This window comes from Lasioglossum baleicum, chromosome 10, assembly GCF_051020765.1.
Source record: "Lasioglossum baleicum chromosome 10, iyLasBale1, whole genome shotgun sequence".
Classification (NCBI taxonomy): Eukaryota; Metazoa; Arthropoda; class Insecta; order Hymenoptera; family Halictidae; genus Lasioglossum; species Lasioglossum baleicum.
The window spans coordinates 13,964,074-13,976,199 of NC_134938.1; the positions used below are offsets into that span (position 1 = coordinate 13,964,074).

Here is a 12,126-nt window from a genome sequence, read left to right on the forward strand (position 1 = left end):
CCGACTGTATATTAGGATGATGAGGTAAATGTAAATAGCAGAGCTCTAAGGCAGTTATATTGGTTGGAATGTACCAAAACAATCTGTTCCGGACAAAAAGACTCGAGGAGGTGTTCTACGAGTTACAAAATATACACAAACACACATTTTATACGTTCATTTCTCAGAATCAAAGCATACCAATCTTTTAAAATTCCGTCAAGGTCAAGTCTACTCGGCTAGAAGTTTCAGAAGATTTTAAGACACAAGGATTTCTTTATCCAATGACTTTTGAGCGTTACGACTACACTGCGGATCTTTATGCATCTATTTAAAAGATTTAAAAAATTCAAGGATGTTGCATAATGTTGCTTTTTTAATGTAACAAAGTCGTCAAGGGATGAACCTAACCTAAACCTAAACCTTCTGAAGAGCATCGTGCGTTGACACTTGGATAAATCATAGTGGAGTGCTTATAGAAATTACGTCCACTGTAGAATATCTCGTAGTGTCGCAAGATAATCCGTTTTTAGTCTGCAAAGGAGTGGTCTGGAAGCCGCGATCGATGCTACACGTTTCTTTCTGTTGAATCGTGACCGAAGTATCAGACCGTTAGGTTTGCTTAAGCAAATCGCGAGTAGGGGGGCCCCCTTTATGCGATCTCCGGTGGCGGGTCGATATAGGCGCGTTAAACTCGCTGTCAAGTGGCAAGAGAAAGAGAGAGAGCAGGGGAGAGAGAGTCGAACACACTCGACTACTATCAGGGTTTTAGAGTTGTGTATAGAAGAGAGAGAGAGGAGGCCGGTCTCGTTGGTGGATTTTCGTAAATAAAATTTACGGTCGTTGAACTTGATCGCGCGCGGGCCTGGACGATGCACGCGAGAGGATCGTCGAGGTTGGGTCGTTTATTCTCGCTTGAAACGCGATTAAAGCCCGTCCCGGGCGAATTGGTTTCGTTCGAGTTACCGAGACACGCCAGGGCAAGACTATTTTTCGCCGGTCTGGAAGCCCCGAAGCGCTCGTTTCCGATCCCCCGCGCCCGACCGACCCTTGGAAATTTCGTTCCGATCGAACAGCCGATTGGTTTCGCGTCTTTGAACGTGAAAACGCTCGGTTCCGCTCCGCTCCGAAACTTGCCGGACCTTCTTGCACCCGCTACTCCTCGCTCGGGCCCCGACTTATTATACAATGTCGCGCGACCTGGGAACTGGTCGAGTTCACACGAGATTTACGGTACCTTATACGACACCCTATATATTTTCTTGGATATTCTTGTAGAGCGTGAAAAGACGAATCCAACGAGTACCATGAACGTACCATTGCGATCACTCGATCTCCAGATATTCGTGTTTAAAAGATAAAGTTTCGAGTTAGGTTTGTTCCCTTCAAATAGGGATATCTCGGATCTGAATGATCGCAATGGTATCATCATGGTACTCGTTGGACTCGTCTTTTCATACTCTACAAGAATATCGAAGAAAATCTATAGGGTGTCGTATAGAAAAAATGATCGACGATCTTGGATCTGGTCGACAAATTCTCTTGAGAATATTTGGAGAAATTGTGTCGTGTTCAGATGGAAGAAATAATTGTGCAAACCTTATACACCGGCGTAATTATAGTCTATTCAGCCTGAGTAGTCCCGGGACTATATTTATTCAAGACCTTCGATAATGTAAAGTTGAATCATTATTGACAGGCGTGACTGAGACGAAGTTGAAGTGGAACGCTTCTATTGTTAATCCTGTCAATTAACCGTGCGAATATTATTTTTAATTTCGTTTTCGTATCTTGAGCAAGTCTGAAACAACGTAACACTGTCCTCGTTGCGTACAGATCCGATGAGAATAATCGACCGATATAGTCCCGTGACATAACGATAATTAAAGAACTAAAATAATATTAAATTGATTTATTTTTACATTATTTTTTTTCATTTCATTCTTTACATTTCACAATATATTTTGTGCGATTTTTACTATAATATACATACATATACTGGAATGAAAAAATATATTCTCCAATAATTTCTCTTCAAATAATTTTAATTACTCTTCAAATAAAAATTCTATAAAATGGATCGTTTGAAGAAAATTTCACTTCAGTTTATTGCAATTGAATTGTCCTTTGAAGTAAATTCCAAATGAAACGCTTCGAATAGTAGGGAGTTGATTTGCAACAAAATGGAAAAATAATTCGGCGTGCAAAGGGTTAATATGGCGACTGCGGTATCCAGGACCATAATCTTCATTTTGCGAAACTGTAGGTTTTTCCACCGTTCTTCTATTTGCTCCTGAGCCTAGTCGAAGCTCGCGTTTGATGAATCGGCCGTGTGCCGCAGCAGCGCTATCATTAAATCATTATTCCGTTATTCCGCATGCAAATAAATGGTAATCGCCGAGGCCATTCCGCGGCGGTAATACATATAACGATTAAAAAAAGAAAAAAACGGCGATCTACGGAATTGGATCGCGAGATAAACGATACCCGGGATTGTCATCGATCGACTCGCTGGAACTTGCGATTCTCGATCTCGATCTCAATATCACGGTAGTGCTACTGGCGACTTGGCGAGACGGGTTTCTGGTTATCGGTTATCGAGCTCGCGCTTATCGATCGCGGTTTTTTAAATCACGAAACGCGATTATACAATCTTGGGCTCGAGTATTATGCGAATGTTAGCGTAAGCACTGCGCCCCGCTGTCTGCGAACGCTCGCTGCAGTGTTTCTCAATCGGAGGCGACGCTATTGTTCAATGGACAATTTATTTATAGAAATTATCGGTGCCCACTCGAGTACGACGTCAACGTTCCGAGTCAACAACCGATACGAATGCCGAGGCGATCGATCAATCGATCTCGACGAAATCAAAATAATTGTCTTCGTCGACTATGAAAGACAATGGGTCCAATTACTAATTACTAGACTCCGGGCCTTTATGCAAAATAAAAAGTTTGTATATCCATTGCAAGATGCAGAAGCTAAATATAAATTTATATTCTTCATTCATAATTTTAACGTGTGATGAAAATAATATATTAATACTCTGGAAATATTTTAATACTTTCACTGTATTAAATTGGACTTGCTCATTTTCGTTATAAATGCATAATTTCGAAACTTACTCTATTTGAAAATATATAACCCGTGTAATTTTGATTACTTTTACTTGGAAAAAATCACACGTGTACTTCAAATACCAGGAAACATGTGTAAAATGTTCCAATGCGAAAGGTTCAATAGTTCTTCCTGAAAAATTCGTGAAAATTGGTTTTTACCAAATGGTATTCGAAACCAGACCATCCCTTAAAACGTGTTCGATACAAAAAATTGTAACTCGTGTAATTTTTAATATTTTTGGTTGAGAGAAATCACACGTGTGTCTCAGATACCAATGAATATGTGTAAAAAATTTCAATGCAAAAGGTTCAATAGTTCTATCACAAAAAATTCGTGAAAATTGATTTTTACCGAATGGTATTCGAAACCAGACCATCCCTTAAAGCATGTTCGATACAAAAAATTATAACCTGTGCGATATTTAATATTTTTGCTTGCAATATGTGTGCAAAATTAGAATGCAAAAGGTTCAGTAGTTGAAAAAAAATTCCTGAAAATACTAATTCCCAAAAAACTTGAGCTCTTAAAGAACGAAGCCGAATCTTCGGAGTGTCGCAGGGAGGAACTATCGAATTTCCATAAAACAATACGTTTCCCGTCCAGAACGGAGGGTCGGACTCAAACTTACGATCGATACAGTATCTACCCTCTGCGGAATAAAGATAAAAATAAACGGCACGATCGACAAAAAGTTTTCTACCCGCGAACAGTCCCCTCGGCAATAAAACGCGATCCGCTCTCCCGATTCCGGGCGAACGTATTGTTCCGAAACAACGTTCAACCGAGGAACGATTCGATCCTGGGACTTCTCGACTGCGATATTCTGCTGGTACACCTGAACAGCTCGAATCGACTCACGGTGGGCCAGGATCATAACAAACTGGAGATAATTCATTCATCCTTTATAAATTCTTTATAAACATTGGGGCGTTCTGATTTTTTGGCAGACAGATTGCGGAAGAAATTGTGCTTATTAAATCTTTCCATACATTAATTAACACGATCCGTGCCGAGCCGTTTTTCCTCGACAATTAACCCTTTGCAATCCGAATTATTTTTCAATTTTGTTGCCAACAACTCCCTACTATCTTAAGCGTTTTATTGGAAATTTACTTCAAAGGACAGTTCCTCGACTGCTTCTTATTTTAAACAATTTTGTTTACAAATTATATTATATATAACTCTCAAACTTTGTTGTAATTTATATTTGTGGAACTTATATTCGTTTTTAACGAAAAAATAAGAAATTCAACAAATACATGAAAAACGAAATACATATGTAATAAAAACCGGTTTCATTTACATTTATCTTGAGTCACACTCGACAGAGAAGTGCAAAGGGTTAACCTTCATCCGTCCCTCGTGTAAATTTGATTATTGATTTACAATTCTGTTATTTGTAGATAAATTTGCCCGAAACTTCGTGACTTCTATTGTTTTAAAAAATTACTGTTTGCCTTGTTATATCAACGATTTTTTACTGCTGTGTCAATTTGACAGCGAGGGATAGCTTCAGTTCGTGAAATGAGGGACGAATGATGGTTAAACAAACTTCTCTTTTGTGGTTATTTTACTGAATTTTTTATAATGCCTCATTCTTTTGGTGGAAATATATTCTGCAGTGTTAAACTTGTTATAAAACAGATGTAATCAGTGAATCTTCATTGTCTTTCTGTTCCTATATCCTCCGGATATTCTTTTTATGCCGATTATGTGTGTAGAAATCTTTTATCACCGCCGAAAGATAAAAAGCGCTCGATGTGCAACCAGTTCGGATCTCACTTCAGTTTACACTTTTATGCCGTCTGCTGCTATTTTCGTTTCCCGGTGACAGAGGACGGGGACTTTAAAGGGGACAAGGTTGCGGACAGATCGAAGTTTGGCTGAAAGAGGATTCGGTGTCTAGCAATCGAACAATCTGAGAATTACGAGCCGAGTACGTTTTAATGACAACGACGGACTCGATGTAGATATCATTATCCAAACAAGATCATGATGTTCCCGGAGAATTGCTTCGAGTGGTGCAAAGATACAATCGTGGCCAGTACTCGAGCTCGATGGACTGGCAATCAAAGCAAGTATTAGCATCAAATTAAGATTGATCAAGTATGATCAAGGGTTTATTTTATCTTCGCTAGCGAATTTTCGGGCACGAACTTACGCATCAGCTGATAATATGAACTCGGTTATCCGGTAACTTCGACGTAAAATCGGGAATTTTAAGTTTCTGTAATTTTTCAAAAATCGATTTCGCGGTCAGAAATTCGGAAAAAATTCACAGTCATGCGTGCCATTGGGTAGTGTGTTCATGAATTTTTTTGTAATTTTGTTGACGAAATAGAGCGTTAATTAAAACCATTAATGAACCCTGAACTCTGTCAGATGAGGGGAGGGAGCACGAATTGAGGGGAGAAAGTTACCCTCTTTCTGCCAGTACCGAACACGTGTCTGGACCGCGGCGGATGCGTGGCAGAAGTTGATTAGTTTATCAGTAAAAAATCGACGAAAACCTGATCAAGAGACTTTTCGATCAATCCTCTATGTCACTCTATGACCGTCGATTCGTCGCATCACCGCCGAAACTATTTCCGAAGTTAGGCTGTACTAGAGCCGCTCGGTGCCACGGGTCGCGATGAATAATTTGCGTACATTCGCGAAAGTCGCACGCGACGTCGACGCTAGGCCCCGGTCGGATGAAACGAAAAAGTTACATACTTATTGTACAGTTGGCATAAAACGCTCGGCCACGCGATCTCTACAGGCTCTGCCAAAAGTCGCGGTCCATTATCTCAGAAACAAATGTTTTAGACAAATGTTCTACGATATTGAAGACCCCACGGGCTGGTCATAACTAGACTGCGGACCTTTATGCATGTATAGCAAAATTGAGTAGATAAAATTCAAGATTGTAGAAAAATCTAAAAAATTGAAGATGTCAATATATGATTTCTCTAATAAAGCATTTATAGCAAAATTGAATAGAGGAAATTCAAAATCGTTGGAAAATTTTGAAAATTGAAGATGTCAATATATGATTTCCCCTCTATTAAAGTCATTAAGGGAAGAAGTAACATTCAATTTAGTTTCTATTTCTTGCAATCGACGCAGACAATTTTGATTTTGCATAAAGATCCGCAGTCTAGTCATAACCGTTTAACCTTCAGGTCAAATCAACTTGGATAATTTTCATCAAGAAAGAGAAACAAGTAGTGGTACGGGAACATCTCGCTGTCAGCTTTAACACTCCATAATGGAAAATGGAGTGTTCCATTAAAAAAAAACCATGTTGACCTTGACGTGACCTTCATCCGGCCAGTCAAGGTGAAACAGTTATGACTAGATGGCGGACCTTATTGAAAATGGAGGTTTTCTACGTGAATTACAACAAACTGGAGTGAAATAGAAATTTATTTTGACACCAGGTTTACGGAGGGTGCCGGGAGAAATGCGGAAAGCCACAAGTAGAGGAAGAACAGGGCACAATTCCTGGGTGTCCCACACTATCCCCCCCCCCCCTGACCATCACCAGGATGGAGGTGTCCGTAATATGCATTTCCCAAACGCCCTTAAACAAAAAGAAAAGAAAAAAGGGCACAAGTCCTGGGTGATGGATTTTTTAGTGGGTAGCAAAAAAAATAAGGTTTACGGAGGTCTGGAAATAACTATTTCACATTATTTTATGAACACAACAAGAATGTGTCTATGTATCCAAATTTTTGGCCATTTTTCCAATAGTATATACCCCAAGAAATAAATTTGGTAAATAATTATAATTCCTCAGGAAAGCATCTTTACAATCTTAACCCCTTGCCCTACGATTTATTTTACGATTTCAGTGACTAGAAGTTTTTCGTAGATCGTAACTTCCTAAAAAAGGAGAAAATTGATATAAATTGTATGCCTATATATGCTTTTCCACAGCTGTATATCAGAATGTTCAGCTATTTTTATCAGAATCTGTTCAGTTCAAATTAAGAATATTAGAACCTAGTGTTAATATGTTTAATAGGTTGAGAATAATTCAATAGTATTTTTTAATTCTTCTAATGCGTTTACTGTTTCAAATGACACCTACTCATGTTTGCCATAAATGCATAAATATCCGCTGTCTCTAAAACATTTCTTTGCCAAACGGATTGTTCCGAATCGACTTTTGTGGGAGCCTGTATAGCGTTCGTACTGTATTCCAGAGAGACCGTGGACGCATATAATATGCATCGCTATTTAGAAGCAATCGGGTCTCGCGTGCTGGGGGCCAGCTCGGCATGAGTCACCTGGCTTCAGACTCCGCTATTTCTTATTTGTGCTCGATTGGCTAATGAAATAAGAGAGCCACGTTTTGCTACCGTTGCTACCGTTCCTTTCGTTCCTCCCTTTTTTCTTTTTATCCTATCCTCTATTTACATCCTCGTTATAAAATTCTCATTTACACAGCCGCCAGCAGACCATTCCAGAATCCTGTTGCGCGAACGATACCGTTTACAACCAATTCAACAACTGGCTAGTTAAGGGGGGAACCTTGTGTAAAATGAAATTTTTGAGAATTTTTTTTTGCTTGAGAGCTCGGATTTTTTTAAAATGGTTATTAGCAATTGTTAGTAACAGAAAATCCGTTTTTTTTCAAAACTTCGCCATCTTTATAAATTTTAATAAAAGAAGAACGTCATGCTCAGCGTTTTTGCATAAACTAACGATTCAATTTTGATTTTTTTATTTCACATATTCGCATTTACAGGATGCCATTTTCAAGCCACCATTGCCCCATTGATACCAACAATTAAAATTTATAAAAAATATTTTCTGTTGCGTAATAACATTCATAAATGATACCTCAAATTTTAAATCAATCTACGCATTACATTTTTCAAAAAAATTCTTGAAAAACGGGCCATTTATACAAGGTTCCCCCCTTAATTGCAAACGCTCTGCCACATGATTGAGCCTGTAGAATAACGACTGCCATAATGCGAGCTAGATTGCTCCTAGTTTGTCCCGGAACGGATATTGTTTGTTCGATAAAGCTTCTTGCAGAGTTATTTCGAGCGGTCCGACAATTTTGGAACAGTGTTTCTAATTTTGATGAACCGATTCTTGATCAACAGTGTTCACCTAAATTCATTGAATTTCTTATCAGGTTAAAAATGAATAATTAACATTCTCGACGTTAGTTAGCTTATGAATTATGTTTGTGTAGACAGCAGTACCTTTTCAGCATCTTAGAGATGTTGTCCTGCATCCCAATCAGACATTCCCTCGAGGCTCTCATACTAATTGCTTCAATCACTTCGTAATACTTCATAACATTCGCGTGACACTCGAGCCGAAAACTGCTAACACTAGATCCTGTTGTTATCGTTCGGAATCAGTCTTTGCTGCACTTCGCACATATTCTAACTCGCCCTGCTGCTTTTAACAATAATCGTCGGAATTTTGCAAAAATTTTTGTCACTTCATCCCCGAAGAAGTGGTCGATCTTCATTTAACAATTTATTCCCTATTAATTTTCAAGGCACTCTGTACATCTCCCACCCCTAACTGTGGGAGCAATTTTCATTCCTTAGACACGATAAAAATCAAATACAAAGGAATTAGTCACTCGTTTATATACAAGGTATATACTTTTGAAAATATCTTCGTTGTTTTTAGTAATACAAGAAAATGTTTCAAGCAAGAAACGTTTGGTTCAGTGGGGCAATTATAGTGACGAAGAAGTTTCTTTTCTCTAGATCAGGTCTGGCCAACCCAAATGGTTTCACGGGCCGCGTGTTGGCCAGCCCTGCTCTAGGTCATATTTTCCGATATTTCATCGTCGTTTTTTTTAATGAGACGACGTATTTTGATTAGCGCAACGTTATAGCAGAATGTTGAGCTTTACAATATATTTAACCTTTAGCATAGGGTCTTGTTTGTGCATTTATGAAGAAATTGGTCGAGTGAAATATAAAACAGTGAAGGATTTCTAAAAATTCAAAAATGTAATGTTTCTTTAAATGTAATAAAGTCGTTAAGGGATGAAATCAATGTTTACATTATTCCTGCTTCCCACAATCAATGTTAGGTCTTCGTTGATAATATTTTTTGACTGGAAGGTTGACAGGAATTACACATTTATGAAGACATCGAAATTACCATGACCCAACACGAGTAACTAATGATTAAATTTTGACGAGTAATATTTAACACTAATTTTTTATTTCACGATTATTATTGATATAATAAAAATAATTTCATAAAAAATGATTATATGTATACAGTGGGTGTAAAAAGTATTCCTACGCCCTTTAAAATAGAATAACCTTTTTATAATTGTACCAAACGACCTGATTTTGTGTAATCAATTAGAAGCATTGGTTTACGACATAATATGCAAAAAAGATTTCCCAAAAATTATGATTTACAAGGTTACATGCAAAAATAAAAATGGCATTTTTTAAAACTTTTTTATTTGGGCCCTTAACGAAAATTTAAAATATATGTTTTGTAGATCTATGTTAGTTACACACATACTGAAAATTTCATCGAAATCGGTTGACGCAGGAAAATACGACACGCATCGAAAGATGCACGATTCTATGGATTTGTAAAACTACGATTTCCAGCATTTATAACCGCTTGTAGCTCGTGTATATGTTAATCGATTTCGATGAAATTTTCAGCATGTGTGTAGCTACTATAGATCTACAGTAAACATATATTTTAAATTTTCATTAAGGGCCCGAATAAAACAGTTTTAAAAAATTCCTTTTTTATTTCTGCATGGAACCTTGTAAATCATAATTTTCGGATAATCCTTTTCGCATATCATTTCGTAAACCAATGCTTCTAATTGCTTACAGAACATCACAGATCGTTTGGTACAATTATAAAATAGTTATTCTATTTTAAAGGGCGTACGAATACTTTTTACACCCACTGTAGATACCTTCAGTGGAGCACATATTACAATAAGAGCTGCACAAAGTTCAAATAAAATCAATCTTGTCATTTTCATAAGGGAACATGTACCACTTACTTTCAAGGCTCGGTAGGTTTAGCGTTAAATAAACAAAGTGACCACTTTTTCCGCGTTTGTTTGGACCTTTCGGAGGACACTGTTCGAGGGTAGAGCCTATCAGAACTTCGCAAGCTGGGAGCCGGGGTCTACCGGGGTAGAAGATCGACAATTCGAAAACAATTGACCGGCGAGAGAGGACGCACGGGGGAGGCTGGCAACCCTATGGGATGCAAAGCGATGCAGTTGCACTGCCGGTGTGTCACCTTGAAAAGAGCGGGTTGAACGCGCCGAGGAGGCGACGCACAAAGAAAACGGTACGGGGATACACTAAGTTCGACGAAGTCGAGTGAGCGTTCTCGGGCGCGCGCGACGTGCACCACGAACAATACGATATTCTAGGAGGAAACGGTGGTAGAAGAAGGTAAGTAGAAGGTGGAAGAGCTCGTTGTGTTCGTGTGTACGTGTACGGCGAGCCGGGAGCCTGTACGTGTGGGAAGAGGACAGTCAAAGAGAGACGGTGTGTCGCCGGTTGGGAAAAGAGGATAGTCAAAGAGAGGCGGTTGAGCCGTGGAAGAAGGGGAAGACGAAAGAGAAGGAGAGAAGTAGAGAGACGGCCAAAGGAGGGCCGGCGAACCACGTGAAAGGCGATTTAAAGGGAAAAAGAAGGAGGTGGTGTGGCCTTTAAAAAAAAAACGATGAAGAAGGAAGGAACATGGCGAACCGGTCGCAGCCTCCATTCGTCAGCTGGGTGCTCAGCTGCAACCGGGCGCGGTGACCTCGGACGGGGCTTCACGGAAAACCGAGTAAATTTGCAAGCAATAACGGTGTCACGCAGTGTACGTGTCTTTCTCACTACGGTGATTTGACCGGGCTTTCTTTCGCCGCACGCCCGCGCTAACTCGGCCGAATGCCTTTTTCATACTGCCCCCACTCTCGCTGTAGCATCCTCGCCAAAAGTTGGATTTCGCAAGCTAGGATCAGTCTTAACGGGGTGCGGAAAATAGCTACACGCTCAGCTTTATGCTTCCGAATAATGTAGGAATTCTAGAAACTACCCCCTAACGCAAGGAATTATTTAGTTGTTTAGTTACTTGGAAACTGCAACAGCAATTTGTCCATACAGTAATTAATTAATCGTCTTCCTATTTCTATATCCCTAGGATATTCTCTTCCTGCTGGTTATCTGTGTAGAGATCTTAGGACACAACCAAATTATAGAAAATATCTGCTAAAATTTTATTCTTGCAGATGCAGCACGTATTAGAAAATGATAATTACGCAAGCAACAGCAATATCCCAATTTCAGTCTACAATGACAGTCATTTCCTAATCCAATTGATGATCGATACCATCCAACGTAATGGCATCTCTGCGTACGACTCAGTTATAATTACATTTCCAGAATAATAGTCTTCCCTGGTTTCAGTAGTAAGTCCATAACGCGAGTACAAGTTGCTATTGTACATCTTAGTCCTCTAATAATATTATATTGTCTCCTAGTATACATATGGCTTCACAGGTACACTGATTTTCCTCCGTACATCTCTGTATTCGGTACAATTTTCTGTAACGGAAATTATTTGTTCTATAATATTAGTAGCTCAAGCGAGTTCTACAGAACTAACACTTGTTTGTGGTCCTCCTCTGTCCTAATCTTCCAGAATGGTCTTCCAAAATTAACACTCAACTTCTACAAGCAGGCAATTAAATTCTTTCGCTCTTCTTTTCAAACTTTGCATGGGGTTTCCTGTAATAGATCATCGCAGCCAACAATCTTTTCTAATAGAATGGAAACTGTTACGTTTGTCTTTAAAACTGAGTGTGAGTCAGCTTCTAAAACACTGTACGAGTGTATTTCTGAATAATAAGGTGTAAGTACCTCGAGAAGTTCAAGGTCTGGCTCCACACCACTTTAGGATGGACTAAAAAATGCACGAGCAATTTGCACTAATGCGCTTCGTACAATCATTTGAAAAGTCTCCTAACATTCTTAGGGGAAGAAAAAATACATATAGGTCTCGTATTCTCCCGTG

At 39.0% G+C, this 12,126-nt stretch overlaps 1 protein-coding gene across 5 annotated transcripts in view; it reads right to left on the bottom strand.

Annotated features, from left to right (window-relative positions):
* Sesn (Sestrin) overlaps positions 1-12,126 on the bottom strand; it is a 214,447-nt gene that overhangs the window by 199,668 nt on the left and 2,653 nt on the right. The window contains exon 1 of one of the 5 annotated variants that reach the window (XM_076432640.1): positions 8,304-9,301. The exons of the other annotated variants lie outside the window; for them this stretch is intronic. The gene's annotated coding sequence lies outside the window, so the exon portion shown is untranslated. Of the gene's footprint in view, positions 1-8,303; positions 9,302-12,126 lie in introns of those variants that run through there. 5 annotated transcript variants of the gene reach the window in all.